General features: G+C 36.9%; 1 long non-coding RNA gene across 3 annotated transcripts in view; it reads right to left on the minus strand.

Moving 5' to 3' along the window:
* Positions 1–17,261, minus strand: part of LOC143644391 (uncharacterized) — a 31,147-nt gene extending 13,886 nt beyond the window's left edge. The window contains exons 1-2 of one of the 3 annotated variants that reach the window (XR_013156665.1): positions 16,411–16,773; positions 16,252–16,318 (exon numbers count right to left, since the gene is read on the minus strand). This is a non-coding gene — a long non-coding RNA (uncharacterized LOC143644391). Of the gene's footprint in view, positions 1–16,251 lie in introns of all 3 variants that reach the window. The other 2 variants (XR_013156666.1, XR_013156664.1) reach the window with 2 other exon arrangements.
* Between the last annotated feature and the right edge of the window lie 3,215 nt (positions 17,262–20,476).

The raw sequence follows: 20,476 nt of genomic DNA on the forward strand, positions 1-20,476 counted from the left end.
AGGCTGTTCCCTCCAGCCTCTCCATTACATCTTGACTAACAAGGTAATATCTTTAATGCTTAAGAATAACCTCCAGGATAACCTCTTGACTCTGTTTGGAACCTCTCAGCCATTGACACTTTATTTCGTCTCATTTCACTCTTCCCCCTTTTGATGGAGAAGGCTTTCTCAATCCCTTGACACTGTCTCAGCTCATTCTAGGATTTCTGTCCCATGTTGCCAGGAAGGTCCACACCCCGGGAGTCATGTCGATAGGGCCCACTCTTAAATCACCATATTCCAACCTTGAGTTTTAACCCAGCAAGTCTCAGTAAATGCTTTTAAGAATTATTATTAATGTTCATTATATTATATAATAATCTGTTTCACAATAAATATGTAGCCATACAATTTTTCCTTTATAACTGTTTTTTTAGAATTACCAAAAACTTGATGTATTTTCCTTTCTATACACCTACAACTTTACCTTAACATAGTTTCTCTCACCCTCTCCCTAGTTTAATACTGTTTGATTGACAGATGAATTGTATGGTAAACCACAAATTCTAAAAGATCACAGTGCATAAGAAGACCCTGTATGGGGCTAGTTTAGAGATGCAAATTCAGTGATATCCAACCCCATTTTCCCATTGTGCTCAATAGGTTGTGGTAGGGCCCAGGAAACAATGCTCAATACAGCACCGCTGGTAATTCTGAGGCAACAACACTTTGAAAAGTGTTGTTCCAAACAAACAAATGTTCCCTCTTTTGTGAGATAGGCTACATCATCCAAGAACCCATCATTCCAGTTCCTTAGGCCATTGTCTAGAAATCCAAATGATTGTCAATGCCATCTGCGTAGCCAAATGTTAGACTCAGAGACCATTTTTCTCTTTTAAATTCTTCTGGGTAGGAAGAACTGTTGAAAATACCACCTAGGTGTTGTCATCCCTTTACTTCCTTTAACTTTCTACTCTGCCCTTCAGAAGTATTTCTACTTTCAAAATGTCATATATCCTGCTGTAAGTCAGCAACAGTGAGAAGTGGTTAGCTCTTGCTAAGGCCCTCTTTCCCTTTCCTGATACAAGCTTTGGGAAAACAGGACATCTAATGATAAGGGGGTTTAGATTCATGTGCATCTAAATGAATCAGGAGAAAGTTACCAACAACCAGCCTGTATCTTATGATCAATGACACACTTTCTTCTACCTAGCAGTGCCTGAAAATCATATTTACTGAACCAGAAAGATCTGAATTTCCCAGAAGAGCTGAATTCTCTAAATCAGTAGTTCTCAACTGGGCTTAATTTTGACCCCAGGGATCATTTAGCAATGTTTGAAGATGTTTTTGATTTTCATGAATGGGGAAGGAGATGCTATTGGCATTAGTAGGAAGAGGACAATGATATTTCTAAACATTTTTAAATACACAGGACAGAAACCCCTCCTCCCAACAAAAAGTAATATCAACAGTAACAATATTGAGAAACCCTACTCTGTAGAAAATAAGCCTTATAACCACAATGAATATGCAATAACTAGCATTATTGCTCTCGGCCTTTAGAACTGTACTGTGCAACTGTGACTTTTTTTTCTTGACTTTTAATCTTTATCTTGCCTAACCCAAAACTCAGCCACAAATAGCAGGAATCTAATTGAAACTAGCTTAAATAATAAAGGGAGCGTATATCCTCACAGGAGTTTGAGAGCTTCATCTGTAGCCCACTTATCTTGCCAACTACCTAGTCCTTCCAAGTAAGTGACCTCTTTACAAACAGTACTGAAAACTGTGACAATGGCACAAATGAATTTATTTACCAACTGATCACCACGTCTCAAATTTATCTTTATCCTTATCTGCCACAGCATTTTAAACACATTTTAAACCCTCAATACGTAACAAGGTTCATCTCTCTCCTTACTCCTTCTTTGAAGATGTCTGTCATCTTTACTTGAAACAATTTATTTTTCCTACGACAATGTTGTTTCTGGACAAAGGCCAGGGATTCTTTTGCCCCATGCACACAATAACCAATTCCTGAGACACCAGAAGTTCAAAGAGAGAAAGAATTTATTACTAGGCACATAGTAGGAGAGCAGATGGCCTAGCAGCCCAAAATCTGTCTCCCTGAACTGCAGTGCTTCTGATAGTTTTATTAGAGAAAAAGATGGACAGCGTTTAGGATAATGAGCACAGTGGCTCCAGATGATAGAATTAGAGGTGATCTGATTATTAAGGATGTTCATATCGATTACATCTTAGTCACAGAACATGTTTAAGAAGATTGTGGAATGAGGACTAGGTGACTTGTAGGTTAAAATCTAAGCTACTGGCATGTCAGATGGTTGCACTTTGGTTAGATCCAGTCTTGGTTGTCAAGATTACTTTGGATTCACAGTAGGTTAGTTCTTGGTTGACCCAAGACTCTTCATGAATAAGCATTAGGGGCTCTCTTTAGTGATCACAAAACTAAAGTTGAAAACTGGATAAATGGGTACAAATGAAAGTTGGTCACAAGGTTTTTCCAATCACAAGGGCAGAAGATAAAGGCTATCCAATCATTATCAGAGATCAAGGCAGCTGGGTCGCAATTTAGAGATTTCAAGTATTTCTCTCTGTCTACTCCAATATACTAGAACGCAAAAAGTGGTATCTATATGATTATTTAATAATCAAAATCATCACTTAAATCCCGATTTCTCAGTCACATTGTTAAGTGTAGCAATGACATTCAGTTATATTCCTCTCAAAGTGTGTCACTCTAGCCAGTGTCATGATGTGTTTGGCATTTTTTTCTTGGAGAAGAGTCCAAAATTTTAAAGACTATTAGTTCCACAAAATATTAATCCTTCCTCACACAGAATAGCTCAGCCACTATCTTACTACTTTCCTTTGTGGTTTGCCCAACTGTCCAGTTTGAATTACTGTCCAGAAGCAAATAATAGGACAGGTTGTATTTCTAACTGTACAGACTTGGCACATTATTGGCACTTAACAAAGTCACCGTATCGCAATCACCATCATTGCTGTTTATAGCAACAGATTAATCCTCACCCATTAAAAGTCATTTTGCTATGCTGATGACTGAGTTTAATGAGCAGAGAGGGCAAAAAAGGAAAAACTTAAGACAAAGCCAAGTGGGAATGCAAAAGAGCTTCTCTCTGCCGCACTTCCTCCAAAACCTTTTCTGGTTTTAGTCCCAATTTGCTCAGCGGTGAATACTCAATCTTTGTCTGACCTTGAGAGGATGTTGCTAGATATGCACGAGGGAAGAACATGAAAGATGCCAAATAAACTACACATGGACACGACACAGAGTCTGAGTCATTTATTTTCTTTGACAAACATTACCATGCTGGATTGAAAGAGAAAAGACTATCAGGAAAGCAAAGGACTCAAATGGAGTTATAAATCAACTCTGTATTCTTCAGAGGATTTATTCAACTGAAAGAAATCCCTATGCAGGCTCTCATGGCTTGCTTTATTACTCATGTGAAAAATAACAGTTAATATAGTTAACTATCCCAAGGCAGAAGAGTATTATTAAAAAAGAATACGGTGTTATGGATTTCTCAAGAAACCATCAGCTATTTTAAGATTTGAATTTAATAAAAGAAAATATGATTACTTTTATGGGATTTTTATGCTTTCCCAATCTTTACCACCCTGTGTGTTTCCTGTTTCACAATAAAGATATACTAATAAGATAACTTGAGTGGATCCTGATCCAAGTTTAAAAAGTCCCCATTGCCTTTATATGTGTACTGTAACTTCCCTGTTTTCATTTCGTTTTCTTTGATTGACTCTACTTTGATATTTATATTTTTCTATGTATTACATACACACAGTGCAATGTGATATGTTGTGTAAGATGAAGGATAAGGGTAACAAGACTTCCTAAATCAGTCCAGAGAATGGGGATGGGGAAAGGAGGTCATGAAAGCTCCTAAAAAAGGCATCTAAGTCATTTTAAAGCTTTTTAAAACATGGTCCATGTCTTATATTCCATACTTTCCTCAGTGCAGTGAAGTTCCTGGCATTTGGTAAACGTCACTAAATTGATAAATATTTACCCTGAAATTAAGTGAAATAACTAAGAATAAGTCTGTTACAGGGAAGGGTTGTTGTAATCAGGATTTAAGGGGTGATTCTGATTACTGCATCATTCTCTCCATCCGTCTGTCTGTCTATCTATCTATCTATCTATCTATCTATCTATCTATCTATCTATCTAGACTTAATCTAACCAAATTGGGCCTACCTGACATATGCAGTAGCCTAGATTTTAACCTGCACATTACCTATACCTCAATCCAACATTTTCTTACATATGTTCTGTGACTGAGCATGTAATTAATCTGTGATCAATTAGATAACCTCTGATTACATCATCTGGGGCCACTGTGCTCATTGTTCTAAACCCTGCCCATCTTTTCTCTAATAAAAATATCAGAATTACTGTAGCTCAGGGAGACAGATTTGGGGCCGCAAGGCCATCTGCTCTCCTACTACGTGCCTAGTAATAAACTGTTTTTCTCTTTGAAACCCCAGTGTCTCATGAACTGGTTATTGAATGCATTGAGCAAAAGAATCTATGGCCTTTGTCTGGTAACAATTTGGCAACCCTCTGGGATGAATGGCGGAATCTCTGGAGCCCCAGCCGAGCAGATAAGCTAGGTGACTGAGCCTTTTGTGGATGCTGGGTTGAAATTAGTCTAGAGGCTCAGCAATGGGGTTCTCTGTTCTGCCTACAGTCCAGGCTTTTGGTGTCTTAAAAAAGCTTCAAAGAGAGAAACCACTTCCAGTTCCATGTCTGGACCTCTGAGTGGGTGAGTGGGTCATCAGGGTAAAAGTGATCAGGGAGTAAACAGGCAGTGTGAGTCCCCATGATCTAGGCCTGGGTCATGCTTCCAGAACAGTCCCCTTTGCTCTGACCTCTACACCTTCTGAGTTTTGGGTACCATATTGTACAGGGTTTGAAGCCCTGACCCACTCCAACAAAGAAATTAAGTAGCCCTGTTTAAGTATTAGCCGGTGTGTTATCTAGATATTGTTTAATTGTTAATCAGTGTGCTGTTTAATGTCTCCTTAATTATTAACTGATGTGTTTGGTGTGTGTTCTGTACAGGGTTTGAGGCCCTGACCTAAACTTGTCTGTTGAGTATAGTCCTAAAATAAAATGAGTACTCCAACAATTAATTGGTATTTAATGAAACTAAGAGGCCTGTTTAAGTACTAGCTGGTGTGTTACTTGGGTATAGTAAGAGTTAATGTTTGTTTAATCTGTGTGTTAAGCATTTAATGCCTGTTTGTTAGTTGGAGTGTTTGGTCTAGTTATTAATTGGTGTGTTACTTAAATATAGTAAGTGTTAAGTGTCTGTTTAAATTTGTTGATTGTTATGTTCCTGCATTTGTATTGATCAAATGTTTCTAATTAGATACTGATTATGAAACTCTTTTAAAATTCGTTTAGGCTGTATAGGAAATTGAAAAGATTTTGGTTATGAGTTTTCCTAGATTTAGGTTTGGAGCAAATTAAACAATCGTAGTGTATTTTTCAAAACTTGATAGTCAATGTATTTTTAAAATCGTTTGTAATTTTAAGATATTATGAAAACAAAAAGATTTTTTTCAACCTCTGGTAAAAGGAATTTTATCATGGATTTTGAATTGAACAAATGCAATTTTTTTCTGCTTGGGTATGTTCTCCCTGAATTTATACAAGCTTACTGATAAAATAAGCTAGCCTAACTAAATGAGTTAAGTTACATAAACAAGCAATGTGTATTATTACCTGGTAATAATAACACATATAAAGTATAATGAAATTAAAAATGTGCTAATGCTTTAACATATTCTATTTAAGAAATCAGCTAAGTTGAGTAAGAAATACAAATGGATTTTTTAATAACCTTAATTACCTGGATTTCAAAGAATCTGGCTTTTTGTTACTTGGTCACTTGTTACCTCAGTATGTGGAAGAATTTAAATTTGTAGTGGCTTTGTTAATGCCAGTCAGTATATTTCTGTTAGTAAATGCTGTCATAAATAGGAAAAACTTAATTCTTAGCTTCAAAAAGTTTATATTCTAGTTAGAATATTCGTGTACTAGGGCATAGTGATAGCAAAGGAAAAAATGCTGGAAATATTTAAAAAGCAAATAAAGTCATGGTGGAGAACTATACAACTATCCAATAATATCGTAAGCTGTTAATATATAATATGTTTGGACTGTATGTGTGTGGATATTTCAATAATTTTAATACTTTTAAAATATTTTAAAAAGCAGAAAATGAATGACCTAAGAAGATCTCATAGAAGAGATGATACCTGTAAGAACTTAAAATAGGAAAGAAGCATTTAAATAAATAGAGCTCTGAACTAGTTTTTTAGATACCACACCTTGGTTTTGTGAATAACATTCCTGGTATTCTTCAGCACTTAGGGATAATGTTGTGGAAAAGTTGAGGGTTTTTTCTGGATATAAATCCTTTAAATATCAAAAAGCTGATTATTTTTTCAATCTTGGGATGTTCTGACCTTTAAAGATAGTACTGAATTGGACTGAGAGATTTTAGGCATATTATACAGTAATCATTTGTGTGTTCTGAGTATAATGCATATAAATGCCTGGCTGTGTTCCAAACCCAAGCATAAATTTCTTCTTCCATTATTTTGTAGTATTTCTCCCTCCTGTCCCATTCGTGAATACTGTTCTTAGAAGAAAGTATGTAGGTTCAAAAACATTGTGGATTTATTATCAAATTTATTTCTGATCACATGCAGTCTGGATAAATAAAAACTATAGATGGAATGGATATGAAAGGCGACAGGAAGTTTAAAGAAATGGGTTTTGCCTGTTACAGTCATTGTAGACTACAAACCAAGCCTTGAATCGATACAGAAAGTAGTAGAGTTGGAGGAGTTCAATTTTGTTTGTTATAGTCATTGTCGACTATAAGCTTCAAATGAATGTAGAAAGTTGTAAAGGAGTTTATGAAAGTGAATTCTGTCATGGTAAAAATGTAGTGTCTGTTTATCATATATTTCAAAATAGAAAGCTTTTGTGTCAAGCTGGATATTCATACAAAACTGAAGTTTAGTTTTATTTTATTGTTAGTCTGTTCTTAATGTAAAGTTTTTAAAGTTTTTTTTCTTAATCATCTGAGTACTCTGTCTAGAAAACAAAGATTTTACATAAGACTAATATCCTTGGCCTTCTCATACTTTATTTCAGAAGACAAGTCTTACTGTTAAGGGAAAACTGTTACAAATAATTTGTTCTTTCACCTTGCATAAGTAAGATGCTAAAATAGTTTAACCTATTGCATAGGAGGTGATTGGTATTATTATAGTGGTTGAAAGAAATTTTCTATCCCATTGCTGGTTAAATTTGTATAGGTGAAATTCATATATTTTAGAAACTGTATAAAATTCCTAAAAATTTAACAATGGTCTCACTGTTCATGTTATATCCCGATACTAATCTGCTGTTAAAAAATGGTATGGTGGTGTTATTCATGGTTTAGTTAATCTTTAAAAAGCCACAGATCATAAGCAACAGTCACATATACTTGTAAGCTATGCTGCTTTGCTCTAATACTTCTCTAAAAGTATATGTGGTCAGCTATAGCTCAGTGCTCCATCTGTAACAAGGAAAGACTTTTTTAAAAAGAGAGGCAATGGATGCATCCTAGAGTATATTAAGCAGATAATCAAAAAGTATTGGCAAAGTCCCCTGATGGATGGAAGAAAACTATGAAACTATTAAACCTTACTATCAAGAAATCCCCTGATACTGTGTCAAACTTTAAGGATACCCAAATCAATAGGCCATACCCTTGATCAGGAGGCTTACTCTCGTGAAGCTATATAGGTAGTGGAGAAACTTGGACTACCTATAGGCATGCCTTAAGAGTTACTTCTGGAGGACCTCTTTTGTTGCTTAGATGTGGCCTCAGTCTCTCTAAGCCCAACTTTGCAAGTGAAATCATTGCCCTCCTTTCTATGTGGGACATGACATCCAGGGGTGAAAGTCTCCCTGGCAACATGGGAGATGACTCACAGGGATGAATCCAGACCTGGCACCATGGGATCAATAATTCCATCCTGACCAAAAGGAGGAAAAGAAGTGTAATTAATAAAGCATCAGTGGCAGAGAGAGTTCAAATAGACTTGAGAGGCTACTCTAGAGGTTGCTCTTATGCAAGCTTCAGTTAGACCTTGTTACCTATCATAACCTGCCAACCCTTAACCAGGGCCATTCCAGCCAATCCTAAAGAACCCTTAGGGCACTATATAAGATTCCACAAGGATTCCATGCACTAGCATAACTTTTCAGAAACCTACGACCTCCAGATGGGTCCCTTGTCCAGATAAGCTCTGAAACCTAGCCCAGCCTCTCCAGAACATGAGATAGTTCCATCTCCCTACCCCATATTAGTGACAGACACATCCAATATGAAAAATTTAGAATTGCCATAGCACAACCACCCCTAAAGAGAGGGATGGAAAATCAAAGGTGATGGTGGAGTTATACAGAAAAGATAGTGTTTTAGTTTTCTAGCTGCCAGAATGCAATATACCAGAAACAGAATGGCTTTCAAAAAGGGGAATTTAATGAGTTGCTAGTTTACAGGTCTAAGGCCAAAAATTGTTCCAATTAAAATAATTCTATAGAAATGTCCAATCAAAGACATCCAGACAAAGATACCTTGGTTTAAGAAGGCCAATGAAATTCAGGGTTTCTCTCTCATCTGGAAAGGCACATGGTGAACACAGTCAGGGTTTCTCTCTCATATGGAAAGGCGCATGGCAAACATGGCATCATCTGCTAGCTTTCTCTCCTGGCTTCCTGTTTCATGAAGCTCCCCGGGAGGCATTTTCCTACTTCATCTCCAAAGGCTGCTGGCTAGTGGACTCTGCTTCTTGTGGCTATGTCATTCTCTGCTCTCTCTGAATCTCCAGCTTTCTCCAGAATGTTTCCTCTTTTATAGGATTCCAGTAAACTAATCAAGACCTACCTGAATGGGTGGAGATAGTCTCTACCTAATCCATTTTAACAAACACTCTTGATTGAGTCACACCTCCAGGGAGATGATCTCATTGCAGATTCAAACATACAGTACTGAATAGGGATTAGAAGAAATGGCTACCTTTACAAAATGGGATTAAGATTAAAACATGGCTTTTCTAGGATACATACATCCTTTCAAACCACACAGATAGGATTCAACAAATGAATATGAATGCTGAAATTACTTTATGTATATATGTTATTTTCCATCTCCTGACCCCTGGTTATTGACAGCCCTTCCAACATGAGAAAGGTAGCATGAGCATAGCCCAAATACCCCTAGAGTGGGAGAAAAGATCAAAGGTGATGGAGTTATACAGAGAAGGTAGGGTTTAACAAACGAGTATGATTACTGAATCATTATATTGATATTTCCTTTAGCCTTCAGTATCTTAGAGCAGCTAGAAGTAAAAACCTAAAATTGTAGAATTCAATCTACACAAACTCTGAAATCTGTTCTACGACTAATTGTTGTGCTGTGCTTTGAAATGTATTGTTGTTTTGTATATATGTTATTTTTCACAAAAAAGAAAAAAATGATGATAAAAATACATATATACCTTCTAGCCTCCAATGTTCTGGATCAGCTAGAAGGAAAAATCTGAGATGGTAGGATGGTGGCCCCTGACAAACTCTGGGATCTGTCCTGTAACTACTTGTTGAAGAGTGCTTTGAAAATTATTGGTGTTTTCTTTCTTTGTTTTGTAAGTGTGTTATATTAAACAATCAAAAGAGTAAAACAGAACAAAACTTCTGCTATCTGCTAGGGTTTGTAATATAAAACAGTTGTCTAATGTTTTCATTTCCCTGATAGTAGCTTCATTTAAAGTGCTTATTAAAATTAGATCTTAGGTTGTAAACTCTAACGGTTATCTTTAAATTCTGAAATGCTTTGCTCTTTTTATAACCTAATATTCCTTAGACCTTTAAGTATCTGTATGACATCTAAGACTCAGATTTAGTTTTCCAGCTCTGAGAGTCAGCATAAGTCCATACAGCAACTGTTAAAAGAAAAAAATCAAACTCGATTAAAGATGTGATGAAAACTGATCTGATTAAAACTAAGGCAAATCAATATACAAGGTAGAGAAAATATTGTTTGTATTTTAAAGCTTTAACTTTTGAGTAAGACAAAAAGAAAAATGCTTATTTTGTCCAAAATTTAATTTTTCTATAACACACTATCTACTCTGTCGGTCATTTAACTTAAACACCCTAAATCAGCTTTATTTGATATAGAACCTGTAATAAAGAATAAAATATTACCATTCTGTACAATTTAATGTGTTAGCATGATGCATTTCAGAGTATTTTGGGCAGAAAGTGAAAAAAGTCCCTTAAGGACTGGGAAAAATACAACTATTAAACTTCCCCACCTGGGGAATTCCTGACATTTTCTAAAGAAAGAGGGGCTCCCAATTTAAGAAGCCAAGGACTCAATTTTGAGGCTTGCCCTTATGATACTTATTTCTGTGATAGCAAGCTGAACCAACTTATGATTGATTCCTAAGAGTCATCTCCAGAAAATCTCTGCTGTTGCTCAAATGTGGCCTCTCTCTAAGCCAAACTCTGAATTTCCCCCTATGTGGGACATAACCTACAGGGATGTAAGGTTGGCCCTCGCATCATGAAACATAATTGGCCCTGGCACTGTGAGACAAAAGTTCCAAGGGTGACCCTGGCCTTGGCAGCATAGATTAACTGACCAGAAGGGGGAAAAGAAATGGAATTTTAATGGCTAAGAGATTTCAAATAAAGTTGAGAGGTCATTCTGATGGTAACTCTTATGCAAGTTTTAGCCAGATATTACTGACTGCCACAATATGGCAAACCAAACCAACAGCATTCCTGAAAACCTAAAAGATATCCTGAGCTCTATAACATTTTACTTCTTAAGTCTATTCTTCAGAGACTTGAAACCTCTAGATTTTCCAGTGTCAGAGAAGCTCTGAAACCCAGAGATTCCAGACCCTCCAAGAACAACAACCAGTTTCATCATATCATCCCTTTGCCCTTAATAAGTTCCCCTTTTCAGCGTTGAAGCAATTAGAATAGTCTCCCAGATTTCCCTCAAGATTGAGAGATAATTATCAAATGAGAGGGAGGAATTGTAACTTAGAAATCAGGGTTTAAGGGATGATTTTGATGATGAAATCATTATATAGATATTCCTTTTTGCTTTCTGGTATATTGGAGTAGACAGAGGAAATTCCTTAAATCTCTAAATTATTAATCCAGCTGCCTTGATCTCTGATAATGATTGTATAGCCTTTATCTTCTGCCCCTGTGATTGTAAAAATCTGTGACTAACCTTTATCTGTACCCAGTTATTCAGTTTTTCAATGGTGATTCCTGTAATCACTAAAGACAGCCCCAAATGTTTATTAATAAAGGGTCTTGGGTCAGCCCAGAACTAATCCACCTCAAGTCCAAAGTTATCTTGATAACCGAGACTAGATCTAACCAACATGGGCCCTCCTGTCATGTGCAGTAGCTTAGACTTTAACTACAAATCACCTACACCTCATTCCACCATCTTCTTACATGCGTTCTGTGAACAGGCATGTAATCAATCTGTGCATGCTCAAAAATTAGATCACCTCTAATTACATCATCTGGGTCCACTGTTCATTATCCTAAACCCTGCCCATCTTTTTCTCTAATAAAATTATCAGAATTAATACAGTTCAAGAAGACAGATTTTGGATTACTAGGCCATCTGCTCTCTTACTATGCACCTAGAAATAAAGTCTTTCTCTCTTTGAGACCCCGGTGTCAGAAATTGTCACTGAGCACATCAGGCAAAAGAATCTGTGGTCTTTGTTTGGTAACAATGATAACTTATGTATTCATTGAAGTGACTACAAAGTTCATAAACATCTCTCACTAAACCCAAACTAAATGTAATCCCAATTCAATTTCTGCTAGACAGATTTTAAAAGTGTCCATGGTTAATTTAATTCCACTTCATATATGGGTGAGACTGGCAAGAGAAGTTGGAGTAGCAAGAAGTCACAGACAACTGCTATCATTAAGGTATATTATGTGCTACAAATTTTACAAAGGAATATGAACAAACTAGTAGGGTTCTTGGAAGGGACCCCAGACTGCAAAGGGCCCTGAAGCTTAAATTCCTTAGCTTCACAATAAATCTGTCTCTTGCTGTGTGTACTAGAGTAGGAATTTAACTGTTAAAGTTCAATGAATATTATCTGAGGTCCTGTACTAAACAAATTGGGGAATTTGTGAGGCACATCATGGAGTGAAATGGAAATTCTTCTTTTGTATAATTTTATTTTGGAGTACTCAATTATGCTACATGAATGCACTGCCCTTTAAAAACAAGTTGTTTTAAAATAAATTTTTAAAAGACATTGATGAATTATCATTCCCACTTTTTTGGCTTTGATAAACTTCCTCAAATTATGTTGGGATGGAATAAAAGGAAGAAAAGTGGAAGTTTCAGAGCTCTCAGGAGACTAATCGAGACAGAGACTCTGGTCCATGTGATAGTATCTGAGCATCACATTTCAGGCTTATTTCTGATCTGGAAGGATATTCAGAATCAGCCTGGTGTTTTTCATCCTTTGTAGGGCCAGTTCCTTTCCAGTTCACCACAGTCAATGACTGAAAAAATTAGAGGAGTCTTCATAATGAAGGAGCCATGTTGTCTATGTTTTGAAAGATAGGTAGCATTTGGCCATAGGCATTCCAGGCAGAACAAACAGCATCAAAACAAAACAAATGAAGGAAAGTGAAGGACATCGTCAGGCAATACTAGTATTTTTATCTTCCTACAGGTTAGATCCTTGGGTTTGACAGTGAAAAACAAGATTCAAAGTGAAGAAGGCAACTGGATGGTGAAGGACAAACAGGTCTATCAGGTCAAAGAATCTGTATATTAGCTCACTGCTTTTTCCTCTTCTATTTTGCCTTGCTTTTTTTCTTTACATTTTTTTCTCTTTCTTTAAGAATTAATAAGACCAGGGCTATACTTTCTGAAGATAATCAGCTAACTAGGGATAGGATTAAATGCAAAAGATGAGGTGAAATCCAATCTAGAAATTTAAAAAGTTAGGGAAAGGAAAAATGGGGGGAAATGAGATAGATTTTGCTAAGGTAGAATTCCCCAAACTCCTCAACTGGTTGAAGGACAAGGAGAGTCATGAATCTGGTTAGTCCTTAACGCCACTGACAGAAATCCAGCAGGAGACCAGCTTTAGCAACTAACATGAAACATTCAAGGTGAGACAATGAAATAGAGGAGCATATTGTTCCCTTATGTCAAAAGAAATCTTTGAGGGGGAGGAGAAACACAAGACCTTTCTGAACTTTCCAACTTTCCCTATCAAGAAAATAATAGAAAATGAAAGTTTGTTTGGTCCTCTGGAGTAAATGAAGATTGTGACTTGACTCCACAGATACCAAGGATTCCTGCAGAGCCAGGGCTCCCTCACCAACTAGCAAGCTGAAGGCTCCAACTATCTGGACATACCTACAACACTTTTGGGCATACAGCATCAAATCATAAGCTCAGCTAGATAACACTAAAGATATTACTGATTTGAAAAAAACCTAGCAAACATATCAGACATCTTTAAAAGGTCAAATCATAGAAGAAAGTTTTATTTTATAAAATTGCAGTTCTTCATGAAGATGATAGTGGAAAGTTGGATTAGTCCAGAGAAACAGGATATTTACTATGACACACATTGTTAGAATCACAGGATTGAGATAGGGAGAACAGCACAGGGTGGTGACATTTGTAACATGTGGTGCATGGTAAGCTTTATAGAATGAGAATTCCCTACACCCTATTTCCTGCACAACTCAAGCCCTTGATCATATTAAGGGAATTTCAAAAGCCAGCATGGTACTGGCATAAGGACCAACACATAGACCACTGAAATCGAATTGAGAGCTCAGAAATCAACCCTTGCTTTTAAGGTCAACTGATTTTTTGACAAAGGACAAAGACCACTCAGTTGGGAAAGAGTAATCTCACAAATGATGCTGGGAACATTGGATTTCTGTATGCAAAAGAAAGAAGGAGCATCCCCACCCTACATTTACAAAAAAATCAACTCCGAATGGATTAAAGACCGGAGGGCAACCATGGCTCACTGGCAGAGTTCTTACCCGCTATGACAGAGACTGAGTTTGCTTCCCAGTGCCTGCCCATGCAAAAAAAAAAAGTGGATCAAAGACCTAAATATAAGGGCCAGAACTATGAAATTCCTAGAAGAAAAAGATAGGGAACCACCTTCAGGGCTTTGTGTTAGACAATGGTTTCATAGACTTTATACCCAAAGCAAAAGCAACAAAAGAAAAAAATAGATAAATGGGACCTCATCAATTTAAAAATTTTGTGCCTCAAAGAACTTTATCATGAAAGTAAAACAATATACAATAGGAGAAAATATTTGGATTTTTATTTAGAATATATAAAGAAATCAGTCAACTTAGCAACAAAAGACAAACCAACTTAAAAAAAATGGTGAAAATAATTGAATAGACCTCTCCCCAAAGAAGATATAAAAGTGGGGAAAAAAAAAAAAAACACACATGAAAATATGCTCAACATCATTAGCCATCTGGGAAATGCAAATCAAAACCTCAATGAAATATCACCTTACATCCATTAGAGTGACTATTATTAGGGAAAAAAAAGGGAAATTACAGGTGTTGAGAGAGATTAGAGAGGAAATAGAAACACTCATTCATTACTGGTGGAAATGTAAAATGATATAACTGCTCTGGAAGACAGTTTGGTAGTTCTTCAGAATGTCAAGTATAGAAACACCATATTACCCAGCAATGCAAATAGCAGGTATATACCTAAAAGAATTGAAAGCAGGGACTTGGACAAATGTTTACACACCAATGTTCATAGTGGCATTATTCACAATTATCAAAAAATGGAAACAACCCAAGTGTCCATGAATGATGAATGGGTAAAGAAAATGTGGTATATACATATAGTAGTATATTATTCAACCATTAAAAGGAATGAAGTTCTGATACATGCTACAACATGTATGAACCTTGAAGACATTATGCCGAATGAAATAAGCTAGACACAAAAGGACAAATCTTGCATGATCTCATGGATATGAAATAATTAGATTAAGCAAGCTCATAGAATCAGAATCTAGAATACAGGTTATCAGGGGATTGAATGGGGATATGGAATGGGAAGCTAAGGCTCAAAGTGTACAGGGTTCACATTTGGAACGATGGAAATGTTTTCATAATGAATGGTGGTGATGGTGGCACAACATTGTGAACATAATTAACAACACCAAAATATATGTCCGAATGTGATTAAAAGGGGAAATGTTATGTTGTATATATGGTAATAGAATAAGATAAAATAAAATCCATGGATCTACAGTACACAAACAGTGAACCCTCAGTTAAACCATGGACTGTAATTAATAGTGCAAATATAAAAATGTGCTTTCATCTATTATAACATATGCACAACACCAATGGAAGGTATTAATAATAGGGTGGTATATGGTGAATTCTGTATTTTATGCACGATTGTTCTGTAGACCCACAACTTCTTTAGCAGCTAACTACATGCTTATAATGGACCTCCCCCCCCACCTCCAATGGAATCTTTCAGATCTAAGAACTTACTGCTAACCCACAGAAGTAAAAAGGTGCACTTTGCCAGAGGCTATCTTTCTGAAAAAGTTATAATGAAATCCTAACCATTTACCATAGATTATGATAGGGAAGAGGCAATGGGGGAGGTGGAGAGAAGAAGGTATGCTCAGGATTTCTAGTCCAGATCTTGGCTTTTCACAGACAGACCAAAAGAGGCAATGTAGGAACTGGACTAGAACCCTCTGTTCTAGGGAAATTTCAAATGTAAGATCAATATAAGTTTTTAAATTGTTTATTGAATGATCTGCTTTTCTTTTAATAATTGGAAAGATGATGTAACAAGTCAACATTTCTCAGGAAGAGATTACATGCAAACACACACACACACACACAGAGTTTTAGCTGGCAAATAACCCAGGAATCCTACTCTTCCTCTCTCTCCGACTTTTTTAATCCACCCACATGGCCCATCCAGGATACTTTCATCCACTTCCAGAAAAACAAAACTAGTAGATAGAAGTGTATCTCAAAACAAATTTTTACAAGAAAACAAAAAACCCAAAGGCAAGAGAAATGCTTACTGTATATCCTTATGGGGCTGACCAGCATTAAAATGACAACCTTCGTTCCATTTAATTGGCAACAATTCTGTTTTAAAAGAAAATCTGTTAAAGGTAAAGGATTCAGAAACTGGCAAGAAACAAAAAGGAAAAAGAAAAGTCCCTAGGGGAGTATTCAACCTGTGGCGACAGATGCATTCTGAAGAGTAAAGGAAACTTGCTGCTTTTCTTGCCCTGCTTGTGGGGAGGGGAGGTCAAGATAGCTTTTGCCTTGGTCATGCTGAACTCCATTAGGACTAACTGCCAAGAGGAAGCTGTGGATAGCATGCCTGCAAGACTAGTCTTCTCAGCAAAGTGGTTTCTCAAGTGTTCAGGTTCCTGGAGGTCACATGACAGGTTATTTCCCAGTGCACATTCTGCAAACTTTGGGGTTCAAAGGCAGCTCTATTTTACCCCCACCCTTACCACCCACTGACACCTCATCATGTTTCCTGTGCTTTAGGGCTTTTTGCCTATGAAAGAATTTTCACTTGAGTAAAAACAAAAAGCACACAAAGATAATCATAAATTTGCACCACCTTCTCAAATCCCAGATACGTTTTAAAATAGGGCTAGTAAGTAGCGCCCAGAGAAACATTTCCCCTTGAGCCCTAGGACAGGACCTCTGAGCATGACTGACCTTAGCCTCACTGAAAATTAATGCATTACTATGATTTTCCTCTGTGACCTTTTATGCCAGTTAATTTTAAGCCCTCTGTTATCTTGGTGTGGAAAGCTCACTTTTGCAGTTTCCTCTGATGTTCTGCAAAAGCTTCAAAATGACAAATAACTGTCATTTTAGGCCTCCTGGTCCATGGAATCTAAATGTGACAAAAGAATGAATCTTATGGATGGATCATCTAAGGTTGTCTAAATCCCTCATTTTACAAAGATGGAAACTAAGACCTAGATGAAGGATTTAGTTTCTCCCAACAGCAGAGTACAGAGAGATCTTCAAAGAGGTGGCCCTGCAACCTGACCCTCTGGGAAATCACCCTGTAAAGTAGTTGTCATAGGTGTTCAGACTTCAGAACCCGAGTTCTTTGTACCTTACTGAAAAGTCTCCCTGTTTCCTAACTCCTCCCTCCCCTCCTCTCCTTGTTTTGGGTTTCTCCTGACTCTGCTCATCTCAGTATCCCTTATTCCAGTCAAGGCCTACTAGCCCAAAGGCTGAGATTGGTCCCCTGCAACTCGGCTTGGATTTGAATCCCTATTTTCACTCTCAATGTGTAGAAGAGAAAGGTTTGCTCCTTATTTGGGAGATTTTAAACACTTCCCATTTATATGGTCAGGAAGAGAGGGTAAGAGGAAGCTTCAAACTCATTCCACAAAAGCATTTGTTCACTAGGCCTAAACATAAAGCAGAATTTGAAAGAAGCAAAACATGGGCCAAAGACGGTTTGAGAATTAATTCCTCCTATGTCCCACATCCCTCTTTAGCGTGAGCAGTCAAGTTGGTTCCAACTGCCAACAAACTTGTCTTGACATATTGTTCTCATGAAACAGTAAGGCTCTTGGCTTTCTTTGTTAATTCCTGACTCTCTTTATGACAGTTAGAAATCCTGCTGCCACAAAACTAAATATGAGTCAGAAAGACTTCCCTCTCTCCTTTTCTAAGTCATGTTTCTGCACAGACTGTTCTATGACCTTCCACATGATTTCATATTTGCTCATCTGGCTTGTGTCTGCCATTAAATCTGGTAGTGTCTTCTGAAATCTCTCTCAAGCCCATTGCTATTTCCTATCACCCAAAAGTCTGGGTCTGGATAATTCCTAACCCCAAATGCCTCCCTTGGGCTTGCAGAAGTTAGTTCTAAGCCAAAATATGAAATTCTCAAAGGTTGTTGGGTCTTGGTTTTCCCATCCCCTTTGACTCTCTTTTTCTGGTTGGAACATCAGGCAGGCACATGATGTAGCACTTAAGTATTTTCTCTTAGATGAGTTTTGGGGCTGCTGATTTAGCAATGTAGTATGCTATAGGCTGAATTGGAAATAAGCCCTAAATACTTCTCAATCATCTCTAAAACATTTCTCTCTATGCTGGACATATTTCCCTTCATCATTTCTTTACCTGAACACTTGTTTCCTGATGTGTTTCCATGCTTTCTGTCTGCTAACTTCTACCTCCTACCTTATTCCGTACTGCCACCGTTGTAATCTATTGAAAAATACCAAGTCTGACTATGTTACTTCTCTGCTTACACACTTAAAATGACCTCTAAGCACCTACAGAATAAAATCCAAGACCCATAACACTGCATTCAACTCCCTTGGGAGTCATCTCCTGCTCCATCCCAAGTCAAACTTCCGACATCAGAAACTAAGCAATTTTATTGTTTTTTATGCACTCTATGCTGTGCCTCTACTCCCACTGGGTCCTCCTCCTATAATGTCATTTCCTAGATTCTTTCCTAGAAAACTTCTAGTTATTACACAGGGCTAAGCAAAAGTATACATCAGGTGTCATTTAATTCAGAAAAACTTTTATTTCATGTGTCCTCCCCATGCCATACTGTTTTTAACTCCTTCATAGAACTTACCACCTTGCGTTCTTATTAAAATACGTTAGATTATTTTTTCTACTTATGTACATGAAATCTATTTATTACAGAATATTTGGAAAATAAATAACCCAAATGAAATTTGTCAGAAATAAAGCCTACTAACATTTTATATATTTGTATATTTTGTATATTTCCCAATCTTTGAATCTACAGATATATTATTGTTTTCTCTTTATTGCTCCTTTTTGCACACTGCATACACATACATATGCAAATACACTCTTGTCCAATCTAACATAGTTTATTTCCCACTTAAAAAATACATTGGTTTCCTGGTGCTGCCCATGTTAAAAAAATATTATATATTGACCATTTTTCTATATCCTTAAATGTTCAGACAGTCAGACAGTAAGCTCCCTGAGGGACAGAAATTGTGCATGCATGTAAGACAAATATATATATACACATTTAGCTGAGTGAGTAATATACAATAGGCTCTCAGTAAATATTTCTTCAACTAATTACTAAAGAATGTGAAAGTGAGGAAAGAGAAAAAAATTACAGGAGAAGAGCAGGAGAATATGAGAGATAAAGAGAAGAAAATAAGTCATTGGAACATTGTTTTTATAACAAATTTGAAGTTCTTTTATATATTCTATATTTGATTCTTACAACAGCTTCCAGAAGTGGTTATGGCAGTTATTTATAAATCAGTAAAGTGAAACTTAGAAAAGCAAAGTGACTTGCCCGAGGTTGCACACTTAATAAGTGGCAGGACTAGTTTTTGGAATCTATAAATTACGTATTTATATTCCTGACCCACCTCTAGGAAAGAAAGGGCAACAGCAACAAGGACCCTGCTCAGGTCTTGGAGCCTGGCATGGTATCGCTGCTGCCTGGGATGGTGCTTGCCCATACATGGTGCTAAATAAGTGACTGCTGAACTGAACAGAGGTGCAGAAGTGAAAAAAATCAACAAGTAGACAACAGTGAGTACCCAGGGTTAGGCATCTTCAATCCACCTTTCTCTATCCTCACCAGGTTTGCCCCATCTACTGCCCAAACCTCCTAATCTGATTTGCCTTCTACCCTCCATTCATGCATTCTCCCTAAATGGCTAAATATGTCATTTCCTGATTCAAATAATGTAGTGGATCCCTTTGCTCTCCAGAAAATGTTCAAAAATATTCCCTTGGTTTAAAAGGTCCTCCATAATGCCTTCCTCTTCATCTTCATTTCTCATTCCTTTTCTTCATGCGCATGATACTCAGTCATACCAAACACATCTAGATTCCTGAAAGTGCTGTTTTTCTTTCTAGCATCTAAAAATTTGTTCCTTTTGTCTGGATCATTCTCCCCCTTGCTATTCCTTGACTACTATTATTTTGATCATTTCTTTACTTTTATAAAAGCAGCTTTATACAGCAGCTTTAAACAATATAAATTCGGTATCTCACAGTTTTGTGAGTTCAGAAATATGGCATGGTGAAACTGGATTATCTGCTTAAGGTTTCATTGGGATAATAGAAAGGTATTGACCAGAGCTGTGGTTCTCAACTCAGGGCTCAGGGTCTTCTTCCAACCTCAACAGCTGTTGACAAAATACAGTTCCTTGATGTTGGGATTGAGGTCCTTATTTCATAGCCCCCTTCATCTTCAAGCCAACTCTAGTGGATCAAACCCTTCACATACTTTGAGTCTTT

The sequence above is a fragment of the Tamandua tetradactyla genome, chromosome 8 (genome assembly GCF_023851605.1).
Source record: "Tamandua tetradactyla isolate mTamTet1 chromosome 8, mTamTet1.pri, whole genome shotgun sequence".
In the NCBI taxonomy this organism is placed as follows: Eukaryota; Metazoa; Chordata; class Mammalia; order Pilosa; family Myrmecophagidae; genus Tamandua; species Tamandua tetradactyla.